At 57.7% G+C, this 14,482-nt stretch overlaps 1 pseudogene; it reads right to left on the reverse strand.

Annotated features, from left to right (window-relative positions):
- Positions 1 to 9,938: 9,938 nt before the first annotated feature.
- On the reverse strand, positions 9,939 to 14,183 carry LOC101700297 (neurofascin pseudogene; annotated as a pseudogene).
- Between the last annotated feature and the right edge of the window lie 299 nt (positions 14,184 to 14,482).

Below are 14,482 nucleotides of genomic sequence, written 5' to 3' on the forward strand. Positions count from 1 at the left end.
GCCCCGCAAGGGGAAGAACCTGAGTTCGATCCCCGGTACCAAAAAAAAAAAAAAGAAAAGAAAAAGAAAAGAAAATTCAGAACCGGGTCAGGTCTTATGGGGCCCTGAGCACCCGGGGAGGCGCAGTGAGAGAAGCTCTTCGCCCGTATCCTGTGCCTCTGCAACTTGTATATTTGGAAGATATCTATTCAAATAAATAGACACATTCTGAAGGAATTCTATAGGCAGGGCCACAGCCCCGTGCTCTCCGGCAGTCAGAGGGGTCGCTCCGCGTCGCACGTGCGGACAGAAATGACTCAGTGCTCTCCTGGCCCGCGCTCACAGGCTCCCAGGACATTATCGTTATGGACCCGCGGCCTCGCGGAGGTCCATTATCTCAGACTGTAGGTGATGCCAGTCACTTCCCGGGCGTTGCGAGGGGGCTCTGCGGCCCCTTCGCTGTCCCCGGGGCCTGTGGCTCTCGGGCGCCCCCTGCAGGCCGGCCGGAGCCCTGGGGGAGGCCGGGCTTCTCAGGTCTGCAGGCCGCAGCCGACCTGGCCCGCGCTCCCGCGCACGCTGTGGGTGCCCGAGCCCAGAAGCCGAGCTCGGCTGGGCCCGTGTACGACTGGGAGTGTGTGTGTGTGCGGGAGGACGGCGGTGAGGCAGAGTGCGTGCGCGTGCGCCTGTGTGGCTTTAACAGCCTCAGACCTTGACCCAGGCGGCCTGGTGTTGGCTCTGTGAAGCCGCCGCGGGCTCCTCCCTCACCTCACTGCTGCATCCCCCCCCCCCCCCCCGGTCCTTCCGTGTCCTGGACACAATTCCTCGATTCATTGAAATCACCAAAGCTGGGTGTAGTGGCGCACACCTGCAATCCCAGATGCCCCTGTTCCGTGCAGATCCCAGTGGCCCCTTGTTCTCCAGTTTTCACACCTACAGCCTCTTGCTCAAGAGCGCCTGGCCCAGGGCTGGGCATAGTGGTGCACGCCTATAATCCCAGCACTTGGGACGCTGGGGCAGGAAGATCGCTGCGAGGTTGAGGCCATCCAAGGTGACAGTGAGCTGAAGGTCAGCCTGAACTACATAGAAAGACCTTGTTTCAAAAAAAAAACAGAAGAAAAAGTGCCTAGTCCCGTGGCAGCCATCTGTCTGTGGTCACTTGCTGACCCAGGGCTGCCACCCTGCTTCTGCACTGTGTCCTGATAGCAAGTCAGCATTCCTGTCCCCTGGCTGCACAGGGTGAGGGCAGCTTTGTGGTGTAGCTGCCCCTCCATTAACTGCTTGGGGCTGGGGTCTCTGGAACCTGTGGGCTGCCAGAGGGTCCCCAGTCAGTTCGAAATCGACAGGCCCACCTTAAAGTGCCATACCCCTCCGAAGCTCTCCAGTCCTCGGAGTCCAGTGAGTTCTCTCTGTGACTGCTCTTGTGTATCTTTAATTGCTCTGTCTCCTACACACTGACAGCCTAGGACCCTGTGCTCATTTTGCCTTAGGAAGTCCTTGCTATTTTGGGGGGTTGTTTTCTTTTGTTTTGTTTTGTTGAGACAGGGTCTTGCTATGTAATTCAGGCTGCTGGCCTTGAACTCACTGTGTACCCTAGGCTGGCCTCAAAATCACAGTGATCCTCCTGCCTCAGCCTCTCAAGTGCTGCAATTACAGGAGTACATGAACACATCCAGCCACAGAGGACTGGGTGCTGCATGAGCCAGGAATCTGCCTAACCCATTCTTTTGCACCTCTGAGACACTTTCCTGCCTTCCTCTGAGACAGTCCTGAGGACAGAATGGAGCCAAGTGGTTACACCTTGGGCTCTGGAACTACACTCCCTGGGTCTGAATCTCAGTTCCACTACACACACACACACACTCATGCGCATGTGTGCACACGCACACACTCATGCGCGTGCGTGCACACGCACACTATAATACGTACTCCGTGGTGCTGTGTAGAGCCTCACAGTCCCTATGCTACACCACAATCCCATGTAGCCCAGGCTGGACTTGAACTTTCGATACTCCCTCAGACTCCTAGTGCTGAGATCACAGTTGTGTGCTACCACACCTGCCACTGACTAGATTTTTAGTCTTAGACAAATGTATCAGGCTAGGTGCTTTCAGGAAAAGGAAGCCTCTCTCCAACTAGGTATGAGGGGTGTTCCTCAACAGGATTATATGCCAAGCGGTGGGCTACAGGGTACTTCCGGGCTCATTTGGCAAAGGACCTCTTGGACACTGGAATGAATCCTCCACCCTGGGCTATGAATGGTCTGGGACAAGGCAGCTCTGTCCCCTAGGAGGGACAGTGACTTTAAGGATTGATCCTGGAATTGGTCCTAACAAGGGCTGAAGGGACACAGAGACAGTGAACATGGAAACTCAAAGGGCACTTTTCAGAGGGGAACCCAGCACAAGGGGCTGTGACACCAACACAGCCAGGGGTCAGAGAGACTGACCACTAGGCCGGGCCACTTCCTCCTGCCTGCACTCAGCCCCAGTTCCTCCTGAATCCCGAGTGCAGAGTCACAGGGCTGTCATGGGACCTGGAGCTGTGGTGACCCATCCTCCCCCCAATCTCAGAAGAGGTAGGCACCCGGGCCGCACTCCATGAGCTGCTGTCTGAATGCTTCTGGTGGAGGGGAGCTCATTCCCCATGGGCCCAAGGTCAAGGAAGGCTGGTGCTCCAAAAGGAAACAAAGACAGGAGGCCTTCTCGCTGCCCTGTGGACATGGGCGGAGCATTCTCATTGCTACAAACGCCTTCCTGAAAACTCAAAATCAGTGCTTGTTTCCACATTCTGCTCCTACTCCACCAAGTCTAACTCCCGCCCCATAGAATGGCATCACATAGCTGAAGGTGTCCAGCATGGAATAGCTTAGTATGGGAGGCCGGGGCTTTGCTGGCCCCTCACTGCAACGCCTCTGCAGAGGAAGCTGACTCACCTGAGAGGGGCCCATGTTTCTCCTCAGCCTGCGCAGTGGAGTTGCAGTTCTATGGCCATCCACTAGGTGTCTCTTGCTCGAGAATGCGGTTCCTTTTCAATCAATGTCCAACCTGGCCCACTTTGAGCAAGTTCTATTTACATGCTGTAACTATCACACTAGTCAACGATATGCAAACACAGTATCTAACACCTTATGCTTACCTCCAGACAGTACAATTTAAAGGTATAAAAGTAGAAACTAAAGAATAAAAGATATAAACATGAATGGGCCAGTGAAGTGTCTCTGCTATGAAGTTGCGGATTGGAGTTTAACAGGACTAAACTGTGTTCATATTTTTTGATTCTCTGGTTTTAGACTTAAATCTATTTACTGTACACAAAACAGGCCATCATTTGATTCATATTTATAAATTTGTGTCTAAAACGTTTTTAGCCATTCATCCAGTATTTTGGTGAACCATTAAACTAAAGAATGCAGTCCCCAAAATCCATCTCACTCATGCCCTGTCTTACAAAATGCCTTGCAGTATTTATTATAATGTTATTTTCTTTGACGTATTTCTCTAAAAGTGTTATGTGTAAATTCAAAAACCACTGCAAGAGTTACCAATGTATTCCTGTGTCTTCAACCAATGACTGCCAGCCAGGCCCTGGGGAGCAGAAACTGCCAGGTGTGCTTCCCCTCCCCACATGATCCAGGGGCCATGAGCCAGGTGTGCAGCTGCTTCCGCCCTGCCGTGGAGGTCCTGGTCACCCTGAGGCCTCTCCACAGCCACGGCTCCCGGCCCTTGGGTCAGAGATGACTCACCCCAGAACCGAGAGCGGCAGAGGCTGGGGCTCATCCTTCAGGCCAAATGTCTGTGCTTCCTCCCCTCTCAGCTCAGCTCAGCCTGAATCTCAGAGTTCGAGGCCTGAAAGGGGTCTCAGCAGAACAGCATCTCACGCTGAGACTTCAGTGGGAAACTTGGAATCCATGCCAGGGCCCTGTCCATTCCTGGCTGCTGAAAGTTAGAAGTAGGAGGAGAAGGATTCCATTACCTCCCCCAGGTACTGGTCCTTCCCTGCGATGCCGCTGGACAGGCCAGGATGCGTGAGACCGTGAGTCGCATCTGCTGAAGACGTTTCAAATGTCCCGTGCAAGTCCCACATCCCGTGTGGTGTTCTGTAATGCAGTTGTGAGCAATCGCTCTCATTCCAGGTGAACGCACACCTCAGCCCTGCCACAGCCAAGATGTCCTCTTCTGACTTTTGTTCCATAAAACAGATCTGTGACTTTTGCCAACCTCTTCATGCTCACTGAGGCATTTCTCTCAGAAGGCGTGGAAGTGAGCAGTGTTTGTCCCCTCTGCTCTCTCCGGCTGTGCACCCGGAGATAACCATGTTGGTGACACTGGCTACGAAGGTGCTGGGGGCTTCAGAACTGACAACACACACGCACACACACACGCACACACGTGCACGCACACACACGCAACACACGCACGTGTGCACACACAACACGCACACATGCACACACATGTGTGCGCACGTGTGCGCACACACGCACACATGTACACACATGCACGAGCACTGCTGTCACTGGGGAATACAATCCCAGCATGGGCCTCGGGTGTGAGTCTTTCCAATACTTCAGAGAAAAACTAGCATGTGAGCTCTTAGAATGCAGCTCCACACAGTCTGGGCTCCAAAGCCCTCTCTCACGCCCAGTAGCTAAACAGAGACCATCAACACCTGACTTCTGGGATAGGACCTGAGGGCAAGACGCAAACACACAGGGCAGGTGAGGTTTCACGCACAGTATCTCTAGGCGAATGACAGACCGACTTGTCCTCATTCCACTGTAAGAGAAGAAAATACTGCATGAATGCAATACGCTTGTAGAAAAGTTAAAAATTTTCTCTTAGAAATGCAAGAACAGTGTGTGTCCTTAAAAACGATGAATTTTACTGCACATAAATTAAACCTGCATTGAAACAAGCGGCCGGCCCCCAAGTCACGACTCTTGCTCCTCCCTCCTGCCCCTCCCACCCCAGGATTTTCCCTCGCCATTCCCAGCCCTGAATCCCATGTCCACGCTCTCCCAGCTCCCTGCTGCTTCCCCCAGACCCAGCCTCTGCACTGCACTCTGCTCCTGAAGCATTTGCTCTTTGCAGGGAAGACCCTGTGCACCTGCTTCTTTGTGCCTGGCTCTCTGTGCAGGTGCAGGTCTCACCGCAGCCTGCTGTCTCGCTGCTAGCCGGCCAGGGCGGAAGTGCGGGGACCTTTCCTTTCCCCCACCCTCGGGCTGTGGACATCAGTGGGGCTCGCTAGAAGACCCTGACATCTGGGGTCAGTCTCCGTCAGGTCCCACATTGTCCCTGAGACTTCGGGGCCCCACCTCGTCTCAGGAGTCTGACACAGTCTGTCCACCTTTGGAAGGTCCCATGCTGTGTCCATTCCCACACCAGTCAAACCTGCCAACAGGATGCAAAATGCTTCCTTCACGTCCCAACACTGCCTTGTACCCTTGGCATTTATCTCCTTCCCTTTGTTGCACTTTTTTTTTTTTGGTACTGCGGATCGAACTCAGGTCCTTGCGCTTGTGCAGCAGGCAGCGAAACCACTGAGCTAAATCCCTGGCCCAAATTATTTGTGTTTGTGTGTGTGTGTGTGTGTGTGTGTCACACACACCTGAGGCTTCCCACTCAGCTACATCCCCAGTTTTTATTTATTTTATTTATTGATTTATTTTTATTTTATTCTCCTTCCCTTTGGATGTCCCTAGTCCAGGCCACACTGATCTGGATTCTGACACTAGAGCGTCTCCTTGTCTAGAAGGGAATAAAAAAAGAATCACGCAGGATGTAGTATTTTGTGTCTGGCTCCTTCCACTTGGCATAATGCCTTGGGGTCCTCCATGTTTGTGAGTGTATGGGTAGTTCATTCTTCTTGGTTGCTGAGTGCTCTTCCATTGTGTGGCTGTACTGCCAAATGATCACTCACCCGCCAATTGGTAGACATTTCAGTTGCTCTGGCTTGCAGCAAGTGCTCAGAAAGCCACTCTGAGGAAAGCCAGGTCTTGGTGGAGCTGTTTTCTCAGGAGCGGACTAGGATGAGGCACTGGCCTGGAGGGTGCATACTGCAGGAGGCGCCTGGTCTCCGGGCTGGCGGTGCGGCCCTCCCCTCTCCCAGGCCATCTGGTCCAGGGCTGTGGCTCTGGGAGGTGACTGTGGAGAGCCAGGGGTCCCAGGCCTGGCATCTGCTGACGTAGAGGGGAGCTTGCCGGGCACTTCTCACCAAGTGAGCGCATCACTGCTCTGCAGTGAGTCTGCACATCACCAACCCCACCCAGCCCAGCCTGGGGCCAGGTGAGTTCCCTCCTCAGGGGCAACCTTTGGCAGGACAGGGGGAGCCTGGGGCACTGGTCCCTGCTGGCTAGTCCTGCCTTTCCCCACAAACATGAGTCCAGGACAGGCGATCTCGTGTGCAGGGAGACGCATTTAGTGTGGCTCTGCAGAGTCCTCGCTGTGTGACCTTGGGTGCTATTGAACCTTCCTGTACACGTGGAGTTATAGAGTAGTCCCTGCCTATGTGGGGCTGTTCTAGGTCTCAGATGCAAATAAATCAAAGGCAACATGGAGAAGTCGTGCACAGAGTGGTGCAACCAAGTTAGCTATTAGTGCAATCGCTGTAAAGATGAAGGTGCAGGGGTGAGTAGGATCAGGTCACGAAACTGTCTCACATCTAATCTTGGCCCCAATCCTTATTAGCTGGGCCACCTTGGACAATTTATTTAACATCCCCGAGCCTCAGTTTCTTCATTGGAAAATAGGGAAGGCATCACAAGGGTAAATGACATAATGTGTGTAAAATGCTCAGGACAGGGCTTGGCGCATAACCCCAGCTACTAAATGCTAGATATTACAGCGAATCCTCCCAGACCCTGCACGGTTGTTGTCATTCCACCTTGTTGCTGAGGACACAGAGGCCCAGAGGCTGGGGAACTTGTCCCAGGCCACCCAGCTGCACCTAGACAGCCAGAGCTCCACTCCTTCCAGGAGGACACAGGAGCAGCACACCTGCCCTGGCCTGAGTTAGGTCCAGCGCTACTTCCAAAGCCCTGCGCCCCAGTGCAGTGCTCCTCAGTCTGAGGCTTGGGACTTCATCCAGGCAGGCTGGTGTCTCACTCCTCCTCTGTGACCCCGTCCCTGACTCACCCAGGCCCCGGAAGTGCCCAGGAGCCGGAGGGCCTGGGGCTCAGTGAGGTGCTGGGGTCGCAGCCTGCCAAAGGCAGGGCCCCCTGTGAGTCCGCCCTTGGGCGACTCACACAGACAGCTCTGAGGTCTCCAGTCTGGCAGCCCTGAGAGGGGTGGAACCGGGGCGCAGCGTCCGGGGAGTGGGAAGGCAGGACGGGAAGGTCAGGCACAGGCAGTTTTGGTGGAGCCATGGGGCCAGGTCCCCAGGGTCTGTACTGTGAGAATCCGCCCACAGCGGCCCCGCTCTCACTCGTGACCCGACATCAGGGAGAGGCCTGGGCGCACCCCGGGACCCGCGGTGTGGGGAGCTCTTGCGCAGCCTCCTGTGGTGCCCAGCAGGAGAAGCGCTTTGGCCAAGGCGGTGAGGATGGGGAGCCCTGGGGTGAGCTGGGTTGGAGGGGTCAGGGCGGAGCTTCCAGGGGAGGAGGGGAGGCCTGGCTCTGGCCAGGAGGGGGCGGTGCAGCCGCAAAGGAGGGCAGAGAGAGGCGCGGCTGCGCACTGGGGGAAGATGAGGCTGCTGCCCTGGGCCGGGCCTGGCACTGTCCCCTCCTCCACTGGGGAGCACGGGAGGAGGAGCCTTTGGCAGCTACTGAGGGCCAGAATGGGATCTCTGGGGCCAGGAGGACAGAGCAACTGTACTAATGCCTGGGTGCCCAGAGTCCCTGGGGCAGGGGCCGCCCAGCTCCTGGGATTGCCCAGCTCAGCCCCGGGAAGTCTGACTGGGATGGGCGAAGCCTTATTCTCGGCCGCGTCAGCCAGGAAGCGGTCCTGAGTTCAGGTGGAGCCTGTGCCCTGGCCCGCCCAGGACTCCTGCTGCCCTGTGTACCAGGCCCCGGGGCTCAGGTCTCTGCACTTGGAGAGCAAGGTCACGTCCAGGGGAGAGGGAAGGGCTGCCGACGGAGCGCTGTGGAGTACGGACCCAGGCTGGTCCCCTGCCGCACCCCAGACCTCGCTCTCGCTGTCCCTGAGCCCGGCCTGGGTCGGGGCAGTGGCTCCCGGGACCGTCCCTGCTGTCCTGCGTGGGGCACACGTGCCAGGCCGTGTGGTTGGGCACACAGCGCCTTCATCCTGGGGCTGATGGGGGGACTCCACAGCCCCACCCCCCCACCCAGGGGACCCCTAGTGCGGCCCTAGAGGAGAGCAGGTTTGTGGGCACAGTCCACAGGGGGTCCCACCCCGGGGCTTCAGGGGCAGGAAGGAGCGTGTCCAGGGGCCGTCCGTCATCTGTGCCTCTGTTTCCCCTCCCGGGGTCGCTGCTGCGGCAGGGCTAACGCTGCGAACGGGCTGTGGAGGAACTCGTCCTGCTGCAGGACCCCTGTCCTGGCACCGGCTTCACAGGGGTCATGGGCTCCTCCTTCTGCCCGAGCCTCCCCCTGCCTCGCCTGGGCCCCCAGCTCCCTGGCTCCAAACGAGCCCCCGGGGAACCTCTGCAGCAAACAACAAGGGAAGAGCAAGAGCAGCCCCCAGGGAGGACAGCGGGGGGCCCTGTGATGGGCACATTTCCCGGGGCGCCAGGCCAGGCCTGCCTTTTCCTACCCCGCACTCTCCTGCCCTCAAAACCCAGGCTGGGGACCCTCCTTCCGGGCTCTTCCTAGGGCTGGGCTCTCCCACCTCCTACTCCAGGCACAGGGGAAGAGACACCGAGGTAGTGGGCAGGAGTTGGTGGGAGAGGACCTTGTATGCACTGGGTACAAGGTTAGAGTGTGTGCAGTCTGCAAGGCAGAGTCCACAATGGCAAGTTTGGGGGCTGCAGGGAGAAGCTGTGTGTGGCGTCACCGCCCTCTGGTGGATGCTCCTGCAGTGGCAGTCTGAGGAGCTAGGCCTCCGGCCCCGCTGTCGTGGTCTCCTGAGCTCCCTCTCTAACACACCGGGTGGGAGGTGGTGGAAGTCTTGGTGGTGGTGGTGATGGAGAAGGAGGGAGTAGTGCGGCCGGGGGCTGAGTCCAGAGGGAGGAGAGAGCACAGCCTGCGCGAGCCCAGGCGAGGTGCACTCTGGGGGGAGTGGCTTGGAGAGAGGCTGACGAGGGCCCCATGTGTGGGTGAAGTCGGCCCCACCCTGCCCCCCTGGTTAGCGCCTCTGCCCGGCAAGTGATGGTTATCACACTGTCTCTGAGGCGCCTCTTGGCTCTAGGATCTGAGGTTTTGAGTCAGGAGGCGCTGATCTGGCTTCCGCTTCCTCCCTGATCTCAGACTCCTTCCCCTTCCTGTGCTCCTGACCGCTCCTGGCGTCCTGGCGCCTGTTCCTGGGATACACCAGCCGTGTCCTGCCTGGGACAATCACCTGGACTGCGCTTCTGCCTGGAACGCTGCTCTCTCCGTGTCTGGCTGGCCGCTTGCTGAGGTCCCTCTTTGCTGCAAGGCCTCTTTCTCCCTGGAGCCTGTTCTGATCCCCCATGCTGTTCCTCCCTTCCCCACTCCTTCCCATGCCCCTGACTCCTTCTAACACACCACACCATTGCTTCTTCTTCTTTTTTTAAAAATCCGTTTGCTCTAAAAAGCATTTCCTGTGCAACAGTGTGCTGTGTGACCTGGCAGCACATAGCTTGTGTTTACTGTGTCTGTTGATTGCACCGAGGCCGCCCTGAGTGACATCTACACCGGGGAGGTTTGGATCAGCGCACTCTGCTGTTGGTGCCATGACAAGATGGCCTAATGCTGCACTTCTCAGGACTCACGCCTGTGGTTAGGGGATCCATGGCTGTGTCCATATCTTCCTCTGGGTACTTTTTGAACAGTTCATCCTAGACATCCCTAGTGCCCTGTGTCCCAGCTCTGTTACCCCTCACCCCCATTAGCACGGCGGGCCTGAGGGGGTCAGGAGCGGCCTCCTCCCTCGGTACTCCTGGAGCTGGCCCTGGACCATGTCGGAGTAGATGCAGCTGCACTGCAGGCCGATGGCTGTGCTGTTCACGACTGCGACCTCACGGTCGGCGGGCACAGCCTGGGATGGTCTTCTCCAGAGTCCCCAATGACAGTGTCAGGCTCTGGGCCCTTCCCAATGCCGTTTTCAGCCCGGACTCCGATCTTACAAGGCACGCAGCGGGGTCTGCCCCAGCACACAGCGAAAGCCCCACACCGCCACGTTGTTCCAGGTCTCTCGAGTCTCTCTCCACCTCCGCTTGCTGGTGTACCGCAGCCTGGGGCCAGAGGTGGAGGCGGCATTCACGGGCATCCATGTGATCTGGTCCACGTTGTTCTTCCTGGTCCCCTCTTCCTTCACATCGCTGGGATCAGACTCGGGGAGCTCTGCTGGTTTGGCAGTGCTCGGACAGAGGCTGGGGTGGCTGATCCCAACCTCGTTGATGGCAACGACCTGGAACTGGTAGTTGACATACGGGGAAGGCTGAGGACAGCTGGGTTGATACTGTCTTGCACTTGGAATGGTCGGGCCAGACCCTGGTTGGAACTGGATGACATAGTCTTTGATGGGGCTGTGTGGTCCTCTCCTGGAATCCAGGTCAGCCTCACGCTCTGCTCAGCCAGGTCCCTGCTCCAGGTCACCGGGGGTCTGGCCGTCCCTTGGGCAGGGCAGCCAGTGGCCTGATCAGCTAGCACGGTGAGGCAGGGAGTCGTCTGCTTCCTCCAGGCTGCTTCCAATGAGAGCTGGTCAGTGTCCTACAGCCAGGAGACGCTGAGTCTCTGCCAGGGGCCGTGCTTCACATGATACTCTGCTGCGCTGTGGTGCCCCTCCTGGTCTTCGGACATCAGATGGCTCTGGCCGAGTCTCTGACCTCCAGGCGGACTTGGTTTTCAGCCTTGCCTAGGATGTTGGTGGCAACACAGGTGTAGGTGCCTTGGTCCTCTTTGCGGATCCTCTTAATTTCCAGGCTGCCAGTCTCACAGACATGGTAGTTGCCACCATTCTGGCTGCTTCCTGCCCATTCTTAAGCCATCGGAGGGTGGGAATGAGAGACACAAAGAAAGGGCAGTGCAGCTGGGTCTGGTTGTAGAGCTCACCGAAAGAGCTGGTTCCACGGTGACAGCATGAGCACGCCGACACAGGCATTGGCCAGCAGGTGGCCGTGCTCATTGGAGATGCTGCGCTGGCTCAGGGCCCTGCCACTGCTCTGCCTGTCCTGGAAGTTGGTGGTGTCACCGGACACTTCACGGTTCGGGTCAGGTGGTCCTGACTGCAAAGGCTCCCTTCCCATTCACCATCCACTGGATTTGGGGTTCCCATCGGCCCTGCACACTCTTCTGTCCTCTCCAGGAGCCAGGATCGGGCTCTTCGGTTCATCTAGCCAGTAGGAAGCAGGCTTTACTCAACCTGAGATCGTGTGCCAGGTGCGGCCCCCCTCTTTGGAGGCCAGACAGAAACACTCCTCAGAGTCTTCCCTGAGACACTGGTGACATTCAGAGACGTGTTGAAGTTCTGAAACTTGACACTGTCACATGGGAGGTCCTTGCCTTTCATGTACCATGCAGCGTTGGGTGTTGGGACCCCAGAAGCGTCACGCTCCAGCAGGGGTCCATGCCTCAGAGCACCACCTGACTGCCTGAGGTACCCTGAGGACACGCGAAGCTGGGTGTCCCTTCTGCAGCTGTCGGGGTAGTGAGGACCTTGAGAGTGAACGGGTCCTTCTGCTGGATGGTGTGGGTGAAATGGAAGCAGGTGTTGCAGCTGTAGTCAGTCTGCATGTCCTGCAGCATCGCACTGGAGGAGTGCAGGTCTCCTGTGTGGCCCCGGGAGACACGTTTGCTCTGGGTGATGGGCTCCGTGGGGCTGCTCATCCCGATGATGACGGATGGGAGGCCCGGAGGGGGATTGCACAGCCGTGTCTTGAACCACAGCAGGGTCCAGGTTTTCTTGGGCCCCGGGGGAGATTTGGACACCTGCAGGTGCATCCTGTTGCACAGGGCTGTGCCTTATTTGTTTCGGGTAAAGGGCTCGTATCCGCCCTTGTGATCCTCGGGCCGCCCACTACTCTGGAAGGTGATCACGGGGTCCCAGATCTCCTGCTCATGGACACCCATGGGTCCTTGGCAGTGTTGAAGAGTCTGGTGTTTCAAGTCCCGGGCAGCTGGGGGCAGGGTTCCCCTTTGCTTTACGCTCAGTCAGGATGTTGTCACGGGGTGACACGTGGTGCTTCACTGACTGCGTGGTAATGGTCGGAGCCTGGGTCACTGTGACAGGCAGCTAGGGGTGGTCAGGCTCTCGGCCTGTCCCGGTCCTGGCTTGGGGGACACTAACATCATGAGCTTAGAGAGCCCCTGGGCACGCAGGCAAGTGGGTGTGCACAAGACCCTGCTCTAGAGACCCAGCTTCTCAAATGGGGCTGCAGGGAAGGAAGGGGTGGGACTCACCGTTCCTTCTTTACTGTGATTATTGTGATGAGCCCTTCTCCTTTTAATGGAATGAGGAGGGCAGGGGGTTGTGTGATTCCTTTAACTATTTGGACACCATTGTGGAGGGTCTGGGTTGGGGAAAGACAGGTCCACCCCAGTAGCTGGTATTTAGTGTGGAGATGTGGCGCAGCCATTGTGACTGAAACAGGGCCTCCCTGAGGGTGACAATAAGCAGATGATCTGTTCCAGGTGGGCAGATGAGGACACACTAAAACAGAACATAGCTCAGTTCTGGCCTCTCTGTCATCAAACTGATCACCCCATTAGAGCCTACATAGGAGTTCTCAGCATGACCCAGTGGACATGTATTCTGAGAGACACTTTTCGAAAAAGGAGGAGAGGGGAAGGTTCAGTTGAATCTGGGAAATGCCAGAACAGGTTCCTTCTGCAACATTCACGGTCCCTCATGCAGTAGGAACATCAGCTTGAGTGCTTTAATCTGCCATTTCACCACACATGTGACCGTGATGCCCCACACTGCTTTGCTCTCTTGTTACACAAAAGCCCTGCTGCTGTCCTGCTAAGTCACCCTCCTGCTGCAGCGCACATTTTGCGGAGCCCTGACCTTTTGTGGCCCATCCAGTCCCTCAGGTTGGTCTCAAACATGCCAACGGGTCGTCCATCCTGTGCAGGTTCTACCTGCTCATGGTCTTTGCAGCTCTGCCCCACTTCTCCAAACTCCTTCCTGTGCCAGCTGAGGGCCCTTCCCAGGCCTGCAGTGTGCACTGTCCACACCACGGTGGTGCTTTTCCCACCTCCCCAGTGTCTGTGCCTCCTGGCCCCTCTCCTCGGCAGGTGGAAGCTGCCCACTCTGACCCCAGGGGCCCGGCCGTCAGTTGCCCCAGTGCATATGGGATAGACGGAGCCAAGTAGCGAGGACGGGCCAGGCTCTGGGGCTGCAGAGAGGGGAGGACAGCAGTGTGTCAGCCACACAGTGCAGAAGAGGAGGGTGTGGCCGTGTCCTCCTGCGGTCCTGACTCTGCTTCGTGTCTATTAAACCTCCCTCCCCATGGAACCTTCACATCCTGCAAATGTGTATTCAGGCCTCACCCCCAAGGGCCTGTAGGCAGCCTTGGCCTCAGACCCCACCTCCTGTGGAGCCCACAGACTCCCGTCCACCTGACCTGACCTGGAGTCTTCCGGGCCAGGGCTCCCCTTGCTCCGTGGTCGTGGTGCTGGCCTGGCTGTGACCCTGGGCTTCTGTCCTGTCAGAAGCTGCCCCTTTCTGCACCTGGCCCTCGGCTCCCACCCACCCTCTGGACACTGGCTCGCCCGCTCGAAGCCCTGTGTGCTCCCTCCCTTGTGCCCCGACTCTGGCCTTGTGGGGCCCTGACTCTTGTGGGCCTGGGGGATCCCCAGCAGCTGCAGGTGCCCTGACTTCTCCTTTGTCCTCTCCAGGATGGTCTCACTGCTGGCAAGCTGTGCAGGAGCAGCTGGGCTTTGCTCTTCTCTTCTTAGTATCTCAGGGACATCACCCTGGCCTGGCTCCCACACACTGAGCACACTGCGTTGCGGCTCAGGGGCCCTGGTCCCAGCCCTGTGGGCTCAGCCTTGTCAGGCTGTGTCAGCCTGGCCTCCATCTGTGCCCGGACCTGGGCCTGGCCCCAGCCACCTCCCACCCACCCCTGGGTCCCCTCACCTCCTGTGGGCTGTGCCCTGCTCTCCCAGCCAGGGCGTCCTCCTGCTGCATTCAGGCCCCTGGGGTGCTCTGTCTCTTGATGACAGAAGCTGCTTCTAGGGACCCTGTAGCTCCCACTCATGCCCTGCCCTGGCTGGCTGTGACTCTACCCCTCATCAGCTGGGGGTCCTCCTGGACAAAGGCTTTGCTTCTGGCCTGTGCCCAGAGGCGGCTGCACACAGTAGGTGCTCAGAACTGGTCTGCCCAGAGGTGAGCAGATGGTGTAGGCCTCCTCTAGGACACCCAGCGCTGCAGTGTGGGGCTCAGCCGGCAGCTGGCACCCTGCCACAGGTGGTGTGGGCGGCTCTGAG

Source organism: Heterocephalus glaber, unplaced genomic scaffold, assembly GCF_053883595.1.
Source record: "Heterocephalus glaber isolate CG9 unplaced genomic scaffold, H.glaber_assembly_v1.0 deba00001795, whole genome shotgun sequence".
Taxonomy (NCBI): Eukaryota; Metazoa; Chordata; class Mammalia; order Rodentia; family Bathyergidae; genus Heterocephalus; species Heterocephalus glaber.